This window comes from Mastigoproctus giganteus, chromosome 14 (assembly GCF_048544385.1).
Source record: "Mastigoproctus giganteus isolate SK-2022 chromosome 14, ASM4854438v1, whole genome shotgun sequence".
NCBI classification, from domain to species: Eukaryota; Metazoa; Arthropoda; class Arachnida; order Uropygi; family Thelyphonidae; genus Mastigoproctus; species Mastigoproctus giganteus.
The window spans coordinates 67,355,456-67,371,158 of NC_143588.1; the positions used below are offsets into that span (position 1 = coordinate 67,355,456).

The 15,703-nt window shown below is 38.0% G+C and overlaps 1 protein-coding gene across 2 annotated transcripts in view; it reads left to right on the forward strand.

Moving 5' to 3' along the window:
- The window catches only part of LOC150075192 (centaurin-gamma-1A-like), a 287,147-nt gene that overhangs the window by 22,927 nt on the left and 248,517 nt on the right, over positions 1-15,703 (forward strand). Inside the window, exon 1 of one of the 2 annotated variants that reach the window (XM_090389158.1) lies at positions 13,313-13,387. The exons of the other annotated variant lie outside the window; for it this stretch is intronic. The gene's annotated coding sequence lies outside the window, so the exon portion shown is untranslated. Of the gene's footprint in view, positions 1-13,312; positions 13,388-15,703 lie in introns of those variants that run through there. 2 annotated transcript variants of the gene reach the window in all.

A 15,703-nucleotide genomic window follows, 5' to 3' on the forward strand; every position in this document is an offset into this window, starting at 1 on the left:
TGCGAACCACATACATGCTCTACATTGTCAACAGCAAGTGTGATTCTGCCCATTTGTGTTCCTTCCATGTAATGTTCACCAACGTAGAGAGTGTAAAAATATTTTAGTTTTTTTGTAAATATTTGTATTGTATAATGTTATTATTTGCATAATAATAATATATAATTATTATGCATAATAAATAATGTTATTATTTGCATAATAATAATATTATACCAATGTACATTTTAACGCACTGATCGAAATCTAATCAGGAAATGACCTGTGTAATTATTTATCTGCGCATTTGTAGTGACGTAATTGCACCCATTGGCTCGAATAAATATCACTAGGAGGAAAACTTTTTTAATGTTTAGAGAGATATTGTCTTTCAATGCGATGAACATTGACATGCGTACCACCTACGTGCTCTACATTGTCAACAGCAAGTGTGATTCTGCCCATTTGTGTTCCTTCCATGTAATGTTCACCAACGTAGAGAGTATAAATGTAATATATATTCAAGTATATGAACATATATATATGACTGCTTGGGTACCTGTTTTCTTATTTACGAGGGGTGATCATTTTAATTCGCGGCAGTGCTGGACAAGGTATTTCCGCGCCCCGGGCAGAATGATTTTTTGGCGCCGTTTACTAATGATATAGATATTTTTTCCTCATTGTTCTTCTCGTTTTGGCGCCCCGAGCAAGAGCTCTGCTAGCCCGTACCTTAATCCGGCATTGATTCGCGAAATGGTGCAAGATTTTGTTTACCGCGCGAAGTTTCCATGACTAGCTGGAGGCGTTCTCCCTGATCGCTACTGAGCAGACTCTGTGTACCGATCGCATGCCAGTACTTGTTGAGCTAGTATTGCGTGAAGAGTTTTTTTACCCGCGGCTCACTGACGATCGTTTTGCAGCAGGTATGTTGTCGGACATACAGATTAAACAGCGATATGTGATTCGTTATTGTGTCAGACTGCTTAAATGCATCGGAAACACTCAATACGTTTGGTATTGAGTGTCTTGTTAGGACGGCCACAGGGCCATATTTATGAACAGGCGTATGAGGTGCTAGCCTCGGGCCTCACCATAGAGGGGGGTCTCCATGACATCTGTAATCTCAATTTTTTACAGCGATTTATTTCTTTTTTAACCCTCTGATCTAAACTAGTGCCCACTTATACCTAACATGTAAACAGAGACAGGTGAAATTTACTGAAAGTGTGGATAACTCATTTCTGCGAAAGAACAGATTAATTTCCAGAATAATGAAAAATCACTCTCTTCTAATTCTCTAATAGAGTGTAACAGTAGAACACGGGTTGACCATGGCGTATTACCCATGTCGGGAATATGCCTTAATCTTTTCCACTGACTGTGAACACAAGAAAGCAGTTAACCTTGCTATCTTCGCCTGAGACCGACTAACTCAGCCACCGAGTGAAAAAAAAGCCCATTAAATTTCCTCGCGTCATCGATGGGATTCTGTTGACCTTTTTTGAGTCTGTTGCCCTTACCCGGTGTGGGGAGGATGGTGACGATACCACTGTGCTACCGCGCAGATTCCTACAGTTTGTGGGAGTCGGTTGGAATGTGTCACGGACACTACAGCAGCCGCTTCGTTGCCTAAAGGCCAGAGGTGCGAACAATGCACGACGCAGAGTTTAGTTCAGTACTGTTCTTTTTATTACGTTTGTGTTGAAACAGATCTGTAAATTTTTTTTCCCTGATTATGTATATATATGGGTATATTCTTACCATGTGTACGCCATATCCAAAAATTTCATTACTTCATACAGCATGCCCCCACCCTTTTTTTTTTTACTATCGAATACACAAGGGGTGGCCAACTTAATTTGTGATGCGATCTACTTTTTTCCTTCAAAATGTGCCGCGATCTACCATCTCAAAATTTCATTGCACATGGTTAAAAAAGTTAAATCAACACATTTTGAAAAATGTTGTTTATAAATTTTAAAATTCAATACAATTCAGAATTCTTATTTTGAATTAATACGTATTTAAATTTTTAATTCATATGAAGTTTGTGTCTTCACGTCATCCGCCAAGCTTTTAAAATTGGGGATATACCGTGATAAGGCCAACCGTAAAAATCTTCTGTATGCAAGTCCGTAAGAGTAGAGCGATTCTTCGTCTTTGTTTCAAATACGAAAATTCCAAATCACATAGATATTTGGAACCAAAACAGGAATTTAAAAGTTCACTGCATTTTTTTACATTTGGGTATTTTACTCGGAAAACATATTTTCAAAAGTCTTCTTCTATTGATTTGGCTTTTAGGAAAATATCGTTTCGCAATGTAATATAATTTCATTTTCAAGTAATATTTTCTCCATTTGAAAAATCTCAGCGACTTTTTTGCAATTTGTTTCGTATCTGAGTCGACATTAAATGGATAAGAAATATATTGACAATGTCTTCAATTGTTTTAAAATTACTGAATCTGGTTTCAAAATCATCCACAACTTTTTTAATTTCAGAAACATATTTCTGGCTATTAAATTCAAAAACATGATATTTTTGCAAATGATCTTGCATATTTGCAAAATGATCGGATTTTTTTCCCTTTGAGATCCTTAGCCGATGCCAAAAATCGATATTTATATGCAAAAATACTACTAATCAGTGCGTTCAAGTGCCTTCTAAATTTCCTTTTTTTTTTTGAGTATAGCCACGGAAGCATTGCAAATCAAACAACAGTGTTTTTCTTTTATCATTACAAAAAAAAAGTATTCTAGTTTCCACTCTTGATGAAAATGATACGGTTTGCTCTTTTTCGTAGTATTCATTTTAAATCAAAGGTTATTAAATTAACGTATAAGTACTGTCCAGTTATTAATATTAAGTAAGCTAATTAAGAATTCGACATATACACTATGATCTCCACTACCTACCTGCGTGAATTTTCATTAGACAAGCCTAGCGGCTGCTCTCGAAAAGAGTAGTTACTTAGTTCAAAGGATTTGTAATTAGTGTATGCAGTGGAACGCATAATAATAATATTTAGATTTTGATCATCTATTTTTTTTATATATATTTAAAATTCGTCGTGATCGACCGAAATTAAAGCAGCGATCGACTTGTTGGCAACCCCTGGAATACGCCATGAATTGTCAAACTAATAGAGTAAGCTTATCTGCGAAAAGATCTAAACCTCCAAAAAACACTTCCTAGTTAATTTCACAAATACACGTGGTCTCAATTCTAATCTGAACGATGTCCATTTCCACTTGCAGTCTACCAAACCCCATGTACTTTTTCTGACAGAATCTCAGTTATCGGTTGATTCGAACACTGCTCATCTCAGTTGCAAAAATTATTCGCTGTATGATTCGCTATATTTCGCCTCAAAGGTGGTACTTGTACATATCCATTCCGATATTCCCTGTCAGAGACTTGGTAATTTCGAATCTCCTCGTTTCGATCTTCTCTGGCTTAAAATCTCTCTACCTCATTGTGTCAAATTCATCTGTTGTCTCTACCATTCTCCCAACTCCACTAATCACTTGGAGCTCTTTGACTTCCTCCCTTTTGGCGCCTCCGTAGCCAGGTGGGCAGGAGCAGCAGTGCTAACACACGCTTCTTGATTAGACCGGAGCTCGAGCCCGTGACCACCAAATACGGAGGATGCGGAAAGGTCAGAGAATGACCACCGCATATCCCCGGAGCAATATGGCCTTAGTTGCTAATGCTCCTAAAAACCAAATAACAACAACAACTTATTCTCTTTGAAACTTGACTTTCTCCAGTCCAACTTTCCTAACAGTGAAATAATTTTCCTTTGTGAGTTTAATGTTCACAATTCCAGCTGGCTTCCATTTTCTAGTCACACCGACCCAGCAGGTCGAGATGCTGAGACTTTTGCAATTACTAATGACCTTACACAGATGGTTTATTTACCTACAAGAATACAGGACAATCCTAACCATGCAGACAACACGCTTGATCTTTTTCTCACAAACAACCTTTCTAAGTACACAGTCGAAGTGAGTGGTCCTTTAGGCACCTCAGATCACAACTTGGTGATTGTCTCTTCTCCAATGGAGCCTTTATCTCAAGGCTATTCCCAACCTCGTATTGTTTGGCATTACAAGAATGCAAAATGGGATGACCTGCGAGGTCTATTTTCTTCTTTTCCTTGGTCGGATTACTATTTCAAAACTTCTGATGTCAACGTTTGCTCAGATCGTGTCAGTGAAATTATTCTTGTAGGAGTGGAATCCTTTATTCCACACTCCACTTTAAAATCTCGTCCTTTATCTAAACATTGGTTTTCCAATAAATGTGCTAAGGCTGTTCAAGAGAAGAACGTTGCATATCGTAATTGGCTTGTTTTCAAATCTTCAGATTAATTTCCTGCCTACACCAAAGCTCGCAACAATTGTAAAGCAGTTATTAATCAGTCCAAACTAGATTTTTGAACAGGCTAAGTGTAGAAAACTTGCTTCTTGCCGTACTGGTAGCCGAGCATTGTGGTCTCTTGCCAAAGCTATTGGCCGCAACTTTTGTCCTTCTCTGCTCCCACCTCTGTCAAAACCAGGTGATTCTGTTGTCACTTCAGCCAAGGATAAAGCTGACCTACTAGCATCCCATTTTTCTTCCAACTCCTGTATTAATGATCTTGGTAAAACACCTCCCACCATTCCCAACACGCTCCATTCAATGCCTCCTGTGGTCTTCCGTCGAAAAGATGTCAGAAGGATTTTGACGAATCTTGATGCTAAGAAAGCTCCAGGTCCCGATGGTATTTCTCCACTTATTCTCAAAATGTGTGCTCCTACACTTACTCCTATTCTTTGCCGCCTTTTTTCACTTTCTTATTCCAAAGATGTTTTTCCTTCTGCTTGGAAATTTGCTCATATCTACCCAGTTCCTAAAAATAGTGACAAATCCCTCCCATCAAATTATCGTCCTATTGCATTTACTTCTACTCTTTCTGAAGTAATGGAGAAATCAATTAACCGCCAACTCTTAAACTACCTAGAAACCTTGCCTCTGATCAATGATTGCCAGATTGGATTCCGTCAGTGTCGATTCACTGGTGATATTCTGCCTTATGTTACCCATTAATGGACAAATTCAGTGGAAAAGTTCGGTGAAACACAAGCAGTTGCTCTTGATATCTCAAAGGCTTTCGATCGTGTTTGGTATAAAGGTCTCCTAAACAAGCTTCCATCTTATGGTTTGCCAACTGTTTTTTTGCAATTGGTTATCCAGTTTTCCCTCTGATCGCTCACTGAGGGTGATGGTAGATGGCTCTCTGTCTTCTAACTTCTCCACTAATGCCGGTGTCCCCCAAGGTTCAGTTCTTTCCCCCACTCTTTTCCTCTTGTATATCAATGACCTTCTTCCATTGACTGGAAATCCTATCCATGCTTTTGCCGTTGATAACAAATTGCGTTCCGCTTTCCATTTTGAGAAACCTTGTCCTGTCAATTAACTTTAACTTATCGAATATCCGCTACCAATTCCTTAAATGCGGATCTCCAGGTTATTCTCCAGTGGGGCAAAGACAACTTAGTTGATTTCAATCCTTCTAAAACTCAGTCTTGTCTTATATCTTGCAAAAAGGATTCTTCTGCTCCTATGCTTATCTTTGGTGACACTCCAATTTCTAGGCAAAATGATATATCTCTTTTGGGGATTATCCTGACTTCTAATCTCTCTTGGCACAAGCACATTACAAATATTGCTTCTTCTGCATCTAAAAAACTTGGTTTTTTCTTTCGCTCTCGGTGTTACTTCTCTTCCAAACAGCTGTTCACTCTGTACAAATCGCATATGCGCCCTACCATGGAATATTGTTCCCACAACTGGGGGTAGTGTCCCCAAAACCTCTCTCAGGATTCTAGATTCCATTCAGAAGAGGGCAGTTAGGTTAATTAATGACTCCTCTCGAATAGAGTGTCTCCACTCGCTGTTTCATAGACGTACTGTTGCTGCTGCATGCCCTTTCTACAGATACTTCCACGGGCACTGTTCTTCGGAATTGGCTTCTATAATTCCCGCTCTCTCTTTCAAAACAGTCCGAACACCTGCAGCCACCAGCCAACATGCATTTACTGTCCAATTTCAAACTCACAGAACCAACTTTTCATCTTCCTCGTTTATTCATTCACCTGCCGTTTTCTGGAACAACCTTCCTTCGTACGTGTTTCCTGAAAATTCCAGTCTACAGAAATTCAAGTCCAATGTCAACATATATCTTTTTTCGTCTTCTCAACCTCCAACCCAAGCACGGTATTAAGTACTATAGGTTCTAATACCTCTCGTGTTTGGGGTTTTCATAAAAAAAAAAAAAAAAAATAATAAAAAAATACATATAAACACAAATACTACATAAGTTTTTATATTTATATTATGAATAATAATTCCTTGATAAAAATGTAAACTAAGAGGTCAAAAGTGTTTTGTTTTTTGACTTGAAAAAAAAAATAATAATAATAAAAACAATTTTAACAGAAACTTTTAACTTTTTTATTGTACAATAAAAAGGTATAAGAATAAAATTTAAACACTTAACAAGTTAAGTTTAAGAATTCTTTTATATTACACGTCTTCTTAGTTTATTATTAGAAATTTTTATCAATACTTTAGAAAATATTTACACTGAAAAGAGCCCCCCCCCATTTCGGGTGAGTCCCCCGCTGTGGCCGGTTTGGCCGTAGCGTTAACGCGGCCCTGCATCCAGGGATGTAGTAGTAGTAGTATCATGTGATGCAAGAAAGCAAATGTATGAGCTTATACAGCATCAGCCAAAAAAAAAAAAAAAAAAATCACACCATTCCCTCCAAATGCCTGTCCAGTTCCTCCTTAAATTTATTCAAGCTATCAACTGCCACAACGACAAATGGAAGTTTGTTCCAGCAATTAACCACCCGCTGCCTAAAGGCAAATTTCCGCACATCTATTCTACATCTGTCCTTTCTTAATTTGAATTTATGCCCCCTTAGGTTCGTAATCTGAACAAGTGGAAGGATCCCATCAGAATTCAGCGTGCTCAATCCATTCAAGGCCTTATATACCTCAATCAGATCACCGCGCAGGTGCCTAGTCTCCAGCCACTGCAATTTGCAGAACTTAAGCCTCTCTTGGTAAGAGGATCCCTTCATTCCCCTCATCAATCTTGTTGCCCTTCTCTGTACACGCTCAAGTAAATCTACATCCTTCCTAAAATGAGGTCTCCAGACCTGCACACAGTACTCAGAGCATGGCCTGACCATTGCCTTATACAGAGGGACAATTACCTCCTTTTCCCTGCTAACAAAATTCCTGTATATCATTGACAACACCCCATGACCTGCCCTGGCAGCCTGTCTGCATTGCTCAGAAAACTTCATATCTGACTGCACAATTACTCCCAGGTCTTTTTCATTTTATACCACCTTAAGTGTAGTACCACCCAGTTGGTACGTTTCTCTGGGGTTACTTCTACCCATATACAGTACTTTGCATTTGTCAAGGTTAAACTTCAGTTGCCACTTCTTAGCCCATCTGCCCAAATTATCTAGATCCTGTTGCAGTAGCAGACTGCCATTACTGTCATTAACAACCCTGCCAACCTTTGTATCATCTGCAAACTTCGACATTAAGCCTGATATACCTTCATCAATATCATTGATAAATATACAAAACAACAGTGGACCTAACACCGAACCCTGTGGGATTCCACTAATAACATTAGTCCAAGAAGAGCAGCACCCATTGATTACTACTCTCTGTCTTCTCGCACGTAATCATCCTTTTATCCATTTGTAGCAACTTAACCCTTAATACCATTCTGCTCCAATTTGTACAATAGTCTTCCATGCGCAACAGTGTCAAAAGCTTTCCTGAAATCCAAATATATGATATCAAAATTTTTTTTTGCATCCAGTTCCTTTGTAACCACATCATAATATCCTATCAAATTTGTCAGACAAGACTTTCCCTTAACAAACCCATGCTGTGTCTGAATTATTGCTGCAGTCTTGTCTAGATGATCCTGCAATGCATCTTTAACCAGCGACTCCATTATTTTACCCGGAACAGAAGTTAAAGTAACTGGTCTGTAATTACTCGTGTCACCCTTCGATCCCCCTTTGTGAATTGGGGATACATTTGCACATCTTCAGTCCATGGGAACCTCCCCTGAGTCCAAGGATGCTCTCATAATTATGGCTAAGGGTTTGCTTAGTTGCCTTGCCGCCTCCTTTAATATAACTGGATAGATCCCATCCACCCCAGGTGCTTTTCTTACGTTTAACTTCAACAATTTCTCTTCCACTTTGCTCTCAGTTATTACAAGATCATTAAGCACCCTGCTACAATTTGATAACCTTCTGCCATTTTAAAACCTTAATAATTCCTCACGTGTGAATGTAGATGCAAAATACTCATTCAGTTTGTTTGCTATCTGAGCAGGATCATCAACAGTCGAACCATCGATGTCAAGTGGACCAATCAGATTCATCGCCTTCCTTTTAGAGTTTATATAAGTAAAGAAATCCTTGCTGTTTTTCTTAGCATCTTTTGCCAAGGATTTCTCGTAATCTGCCTTTGCCTGCCGAACCTCCTTTGTGACCTGATTACAGATTAACTTATATCTGCCATAGGCTTCTGAGTTGCTTGATAATTTATATGCATCCCATGCATTTTTCTTCTCTGTTACGAGTCTCAATAGTTCATTTGACAACCATTTAGGCCTAAACCTTGAACAATATTTCTTAATAGGTATGAAACTTTTAGTAGCTTCCACGATTAATTCCTTGAATGCTTCCCACTTAGAATTTACTGTTGGTAACATCGTCAGTTGATCCCACTGTACAGAATTTAAAAACTGTCGGAGACCACTGTACTCGCCTTTACGGAAGTAAAAACCCTTTCCTTTACCCCTGATGGTAATTAAATCTTTAAGTAAATCCACGTCAGTACACTGTGATCACTGCCACCTAGTGGTTCTTTTATCTGCAAATTCCTAATACATGAATGATCACTGCTGATAACCAGATCAAGAGTATTACTTTCTCTGGTTGCCTCTCGAACATGCTGCTGCAGAAAACAATCATCCAATAAATCCACAAAAGTCTGACTACTGTGTGAGTGCTCAACCCACAAGTTCCAGTCAATATCTGGGAAGTTAAAATCCCCCATTATAAGACATTCCGATTTACTAGCCCACTCTATTTCTCTGTACAATTGTTCATTGTACTCATTCGAGTCATTAGGCCTATAACACACTCCTACTCTAATTTTTGCTTTCGCAGTGCTTGTCACACCAAACTGACTCAACAGTGCACTGTTCATCTATATCAACTGGATGCACTTCTTTTGATTTTATATTTTTCTTTATTAACAGCATAACACCTCTTCCCTTCCTATCCTGTCTATCCTTTCTGTACACATTGTACTCCCCAAATTCCAGTTCGACATTCCTTATATCTGTGTGACACCACGTCTCTGATATCCCAACAATATCCGCCTTTGATGGCTTGACCAACACTTCAAATTTATTTACTCTACTTCTAGCATTGGTATACATGCAAGTATACATGCACCTATTCCTATTCCCAGCCACTCTAACACATCCCATATACCCACCTGTTTCACGATGACTGACATCCGTCCCTGAAACCCCCAACACCCCTCGCTCTAGGTCGCTACTTATTCTAATAGAAGTTGTGCAAGAATCACCTTCACCTCTGCCTACGGCTACTGTTAAACTATTAGTCCTTGTATCCCCCCAAGCTAGCAGTTTTCCGACCCACCTAACACTGCCTCGATAGCATCAGCAAATATTCTTGCACCCTTTCTATTTAAGTGTATCCCGTCCCTGTAGAAGCAGTCTCTCCTGTTAACAAGTACAGTCCAGGCTGAAAAAAATTCTACCCCTTGAGCCTTGCACAATCTTTCCAGGGCCGAATTGATCGACAAGGCTCTCATCATATACTCCCTCCTATCGTGTCTGGGCAGAATTGCAGACACTTTCAAATTCAACCCTACTTCACGGCTTTTTTTCAACAGTGACCTGTACTTGTTAAGTAATTCTGCCGGTCTCCTACTCTTAATATCATTAGTGCCAACGTGTGTACAACTATATCACCTTTTGTGCCCTTAAAAAATGATATCTGCTCTACAACGTCATCAATCTTTGCCCCTGGCAGACATACCCTGGTCCTGTTCCACCTATCCTTTTTACACAATATATTTCCCGTTCCCTGACAATAGAGTCACCAACAACTACTAGTTCCTTTGGGACCAGCGCAATCTGCCTTGGGGGTTGCCGCTGTGTTGCGTGATGACCAAGTGCAAGCTCTGGCGTTGATGTGGGCAGCTGAGAGCCTGATGGGCCCCTCAATTTAGATCTTTCGAGGGCATCCACCCTGTCCTTCAAACTCTCATATATGCCCATAACAACGCTGAGTTGTCGCCTGATTTCCTTACTAAAAATGTGGTTTGCTAAAAAATGAATTCTTTGGTAGTGTGCAGTTCCGGTGAAAAATTGTCTTTCATCAGCTGCACCTAAACACAATTAAAGCTATATTACCTTTCCAAAACAAAAGATAATTAAAAATTTCGTCAAAGCCATGAATAATGATTGCGACGGATATCATTATTTAAAAAAAAAATTCCAATAATTAGCAAAATGATGACCAAATAAGACATTTTTACTGCCCTACAAATCGGAAAAGGCCTGGAAGACCAAATTTAATGGAAGATACTTTTAAAGCAGTTAACTGCTAGTTTTGCAGAAAGTGTTAAAGCCGAAAAGGATATGATCTTGTGGTAGAGATGATGACAGCAGACTCTAATGTACCATTAAAATTGCATTTTCTTTGCTTTCACCTAAACGTTTTGCCATCATCATGTGGAAAGATTACAGGCTTTTTTGATAGTAGAGCGGTCAAAGTAAAAGTACAGTCGCGCATGCCATGTGTTCGAATTCGCCTGATATTACACGATATTATAATATTCTTGTAGTCTCTAACTTCTCACTTCCTTTGCTCCTATCAGCAGAAGATTCACTTCCTCCTTGGACGTGAATATGATATCCACTTCTGCTGGATTCCCAGCCACATTGGGATTAGGGGAAATGATTTGGCTGACGCCGCAGCCAAATCAGCAATTCCCAATAATAACCACTGCCTGTCAGTCCCCTATACAGACTACAGGCAAATAATAGATCAAAAGATACATTCCCAATGGCAGGACTCGTGGAATAGACAGACTGGAAATAAACTATATTGTATAAAGCCTGTAATTGAACCGTGGCAGTCTAGTCTGCGCAGGAATCGTAAGGAGGAAGTTGTTCTTGCCCGGACCCGCATAGGACACAGTCATTTAACTCATTCGTTTTTGCTGAGGGCTGGTGACCCTCTTATGTGTGTGTCCTGTGGTACAATTTTAACTATAAGACACATTTTAATTGATTGTCCAGATTTTAGTAATATCCGTTTCACTGCTTTTAATCATCTGACTGAGCCGTATACACTCAGTCAGATTTTATCCGACAATGACAATGTGTCTGCTATTTTTAGATTTTTAAAATCAATAAATATTTTTACTCGTTTATAAAGTTTACCTTTTTCTTATACTTGTTGACATAGTGACCTAAATAATTAGGTCACTGAAAGTTTAAATTTTTTTATAAATGACATGGTCTTGGCGCATTATAGCCTTAGTAGCTAATGCGCCAATAAAACCAAAACAAAACAAACAAACAAACAAACCTTTGCTCCTATGCTGACGCATAGGAGTATAAACAGGAAATTTGTTGATTATCGGGATATACCCGATATGAAGACGTGTTACCAGAGATGATGGAATCCAGGTATGTTAGTCAATTACTTCGAGCTCTGATTAGGGAGGCTTTGAATATGGGCTACAAATTCATCAGCTGTCGTTTTAAATTATTTAAAATGTCACTTTTTAAACCGGTGAATAAAATTTAATAAAAACAGACATCGATCTAAAGTAGGACATCAATGCTGTTGCTATAAAGTTCATTATCCTTAAAAGATTAAACGTTATCTTCCGTAATTTATCCCCACCCATAAAGAACCTATAATAGAACCTTCAGCCGACCGGGCTAGCCGGGTGGGTAAAGCGCCTGCCTGGCAACCCAAAGGTCGCGGGTTCGAATCCCGCCTCGGGCTTGGATCAAAGTACCGCAATAAAACCTTGGGAGGTGCACTGTGGCCACAGAAGCCGATGCGCCAATAACTAAAAAACAAAAAAGAACCTTGAAGGGAACCATTTTGCTTTTGCTTGTTGTTGTCTTCAGAAAACTAGGAGAATATTGAAAATTTAGGTTTTTATGGTAATTATCTTAAGGTTAAAGAAGTTTAATGGTTTATAATTTCTTGTAATACTTAACAGATTTCCATTGTGTTCTTATTAATTTGAGATTCTTTTAAGCGAAAGCTTGAAACTTGCTTACATTGCTGAACAACGTACACAAAAACGATTTGCAAATTCATGCACAAAAGCAATGTTTGGTAGATCTTGGTGTGCTTGTGGCTTTTGCTCTAAATTCACTCAACTTGTCTGATGCTGATCTGGAAATGAGTGGAATCGTAATGTAGTCCGAAAAAAATTTAAACAGCAGGCATTCCAGGTATAAGCTGAGCTTAATTTTGACTTCGAATTTTAAGAGAATAATTTTGGCCTTGAAAACTATTTTGTTCTTCCTCGAATAACATTTTAGGTGAAAATCGGCAGAAATATATAAATTTTTTAAATAATTGGAGCAAATTAAAATTAGAGGTGCTTATTATCGCAATATGTGCAGACCTTTTTGCATTTTCTTCGCTTTTCTTTAGTACCACTGACCCAGAATAACAAAAACAGTAATTTAGTTTTGACGTTAGTGAACTTGGTATATAGCTGCTTCAAACACATTCTTGCCAAAAAATATTCACTTAAATAAGTATTTACAGAAAAAAAAAAAAAAAAAAAAAATCTAGTTACATTTAAAAAGTGAAGTAACATATTTACTTGGGGATGATTCACTTGAGAGTATCTTAATATTTTCGTTAGTAACGGTTCTACCTTCGTCGAATTTTAATGAAAGTACAGTATATGAATTAAATTTAGGCTTACAGTAATCATAGAGGTGGGTTACTGCAGTATTCCAGGTCGTCAAGCTGCACGGAAAAACCCGCTCAGCTGCATCGTGTTCTATTTTTACCTTTGAGGCTATAGATGGCGCCACTAAGCTACTGTTATGAGACACCATCCACATTGCCGTAAGCTGTAAACCCTAGCCGTCTCCAGGTCGACTGTCACTTTTAAGTCGGGGGTGTGGTTGACGTCCTGGCGCCTTAGTGTTGTCAGGTGAACAGATAGGTGACTCTGTGGACTGCTTTACTGGTGATATAAGATGGAACACGTTTGTTTACAGGTAGGTCAAAATTTACTGAAATGCATTTTCAGAACGCCGAGCTTCATCATACCAGAAGAACGTAATTAATTCTGTTTGATTCGGTTACATTTTATATAACTAAAGATCATTAGTATTTGTCGAGAGTTGACGTTAATCGAGAATTCCTGTAAATCAGTTTGGGAAAATAAATATAAATGGAGGTCTAAAATAACTACAGCTTCCAAAAATACTATTGAAATTCAAATGATTAACTTGAACATTGACATCTAAAGGTTTATTGATTATTATGGGTTATCATTAAAGTGGCAGTTGAAATGGAGCTGCTGTACTCACAAACGTTTATTTCTCACTTTCTAGAAATAATTCTCGTTTCCGTTATGGGATGAGTGACCTACTTGTTAGAATCGATAAACACATAATATCACACGTTAATTATATTATTTGAATGCTCATTTTTAGGAATCGGCTAAGACTTACTCGCTGAAACTACGAACATGTCGAAGACCTCAACGAATTGTTTCATAAGGCGAACGGTTTTCTGTCTAGCGGATGAGCTATTACATGGGGAGCATTGTGAAAGGCTTATTGGAATCATGCTCATCAGTAGATCAGACGTGGTTTCCAATTTTCAATAAAATTTTTTATCGCCATTACAGGATGTCCAATCCATATTATTCCATTACAGATTAAATATTTATTTAAGTAAGCGAGAAGCGATTTGTAACCGGACTTCATTGATTTACTGAATTCAAATACGGACTCTTATTTGAATGGACATTTTCATTTCTGAAAGCACAACTTACAGTGTATTATCACCATGTATTTTTATATTGTGGCGGTTTTTTTGTGGGGGGGGGGGTTAAATTATCAAAATTAAATCCATCTACATTAATTGCAGTCCAAAATTTGAAGCTCTTAGTAGAATAAATGTAGTTGTAATATTTACTACTGTATTCATGCAGTTTGAATCTTTCAATGAAGTTTTAAATTGTAGTAAGCGTCAAGGCTTGCCATCAGATTTTATTTTATTTCACTTTATCAATAACCGCAAAAACAAGGCAGATATTCTTTTGTAGACGTTAATGTGGTTATGTTTTCGCCACTGTAAAAATTCATTTGTATTTTCTATTATCCTGATTTATTCCAAACTAAGCGATTCCCTGCAAAACCTTAAATTCAGCAGAGAAGCATCATTGCAAGGGGATTGTCAAGTTTTATCGCAGTCTATATTGCGCTTGCAAGCCAAATCGCTGTTTTCTCTTCTGATTCTTTCTCTTTCCCCATTTAAATGAGCAACAGTATAAATTTCCTATCATTTATGTAAGTATCCAGTGCAAAGTAATTATTTCCTTTTTGTATAAATACATCTCTGGAAAATTTTAACGCAACTTTAATTTCTAAGATATCGTCTCGTTCCTTGTGCAGCAAAAATAGATTTAGGCTTGTCTTTCATCGGTTTCATTACTCTCCAGCAGAAATATTTTTCTGCTGGAAAGCAATGATGTCGTTGTCGGCCTATCTACTCCAATGAAGCGAAAGAAAAAAATCGAATTTTAAAGAAAGGAAGCCGAAAAAGAAAAATCACTCATCGTGGTTTCCTATATTCCCGAGAGGAAAAAATTGCCTTGCTCAGAGAGGTTGGTATGAAGGGGGAAGGAGGGGGATAGTACGACAAAGGAGTCACGGTTAGATTTATCAGCAAGAGGAGCTGCGAACAGATTTGTCCGCAGGCAGCTTGATGCGAAGCAAATAACGTCGTTTCTTTGAGCATTGATTTATTTAAGAATTTTGCCAACCTTTTCTATGCTTGCATATTCTTTTCAAGTGTATTCTTTTAATTAACTATTCTAGGAAAAATGCTTGAAGACAAGTCTGATTTAATTTCTGGTTCTGAGTTACTTAAAGAATAAGTCCATTTTGAAAACCTTAAATTAGATGCTTTCATCTGGGTAATCTTGCCAACTTTATAGAAGCTTGTTTATTTTTGGGCATAAGTAAATTGCAGTATATGTAATTTAAGGGAATTCTATTTGATAAATATACGAGTAACAACACAACTAAGAAATACGAAATTGATCTTTAGACTTTATACAAGAACTTTGGAACAGTATACCACCCCTATTTAGAATTCAGCGATTAAGTTATATTCAATTCTGTCTTTGGTATTCATGTATAGAAAAATATATCTTCCGATATTTTATAGGTTCTGTCGTACTTTTAGTTTTCAAATATCGTGCGATATATGTAGTTTATGCCCATTTTCAGGATGGAATACGGAGTAGGGGTTCCACTTGAAAGACTTCATTTCATCTGTTATGAAAAGTAATTTCGGTT